Raw genomic sequence first — 1,032 nt, forward strand, 5'->3', positions numbered from 1 at the left:
TGTATTAAAATAACCTTTAATTTGGTCACAAAAAAATTTAAAAATTTAAAAAAATGTGAAGTAGTAGGGAAAACATTTAAAAAAATTTAAAAAAAATCTTTTTTTAAATACTATCATAAAGTTCACTTCATGCCATTTAACTTTGACCTAAAACATTTTTTTCTATCTCTCATAGTTTCGACGATATTCACGTCGGAAGAAAAAAAACCGATTTTTTTCAAGGAGTGGTTTCATCCCTTCAAAACGGAATTGAGCACCAACGAAAAATATTTTCATGCTACGGATGAACTGCTCTACTTTTACACCAAGAGTCAGATTTTTCTGAATTTTCGGGTTCGCAAACTTCCTTTGTAAGATGTGAAAAACGTACACCACCCGCTCTATTGATATACGCGATAGCTGTAGTGTTATCCAATCTCAGTAACACTTCACATTATGATAATTTTGACGTACAACATTTTACTGCAAAAAAGACAGTTAACAATTCAAGGTAATTAATATGATTTTTTCTTTCCTGTTTGTTCCAAAATCCGAAGACTTTTGATCCGTTACAGTAACAACCCCAACCTGATAAAGAAGAATCAGAGAAAATTTCCATAACATACTTTTGAGTTTTGATTGGATTTGATCCAATTACTGCTTTTAGTTTCCACCAGTTTAAATCTTCTAACATAGATTCATTAATCCGAATATTTCCTTCATAATTCCCACCATTAAATTTTAATGTTAAAAATTTTTGTCTTTCTAATCGCTTATAATGAATAAATCCGTAAGCTGGGCAGGCTGATGTTAACACACCTAAAAATTTGGCAAATTTTCTGATTTTATATGTTTTTCCAGTTGTAAGACTCGAAATCAGAGTCTTAACAGTTTAAGGTAGATTTAGGAGGTTAGGTGGAAGTCAAACTCAACACGTGCTGATGTAGTTGAATAACTGTAATTAAACACACACGTAGACAAATTAGGAATACTATCCAAAGAACAATAAGACCATTTACACACCTGAATCAACACAAGATCGGAAGAGCACAC

Source organism: Wasmannia auropunctata, unplaced genomic scaffold (genome assembly GCF_000956235.1).
Source record: "Wasmannia auropunctata unplaced genomic scaffold, wasmannia.A_1.0 LD335496.1, whole genome shotgun sequence".
NCBI classification, from domain to species: Eukaryota; Metazoa; Arthropoda; class Insecta; order Hymenoptera; family Formicidae; genus Wasmannia; species Wasmannia auropunctata.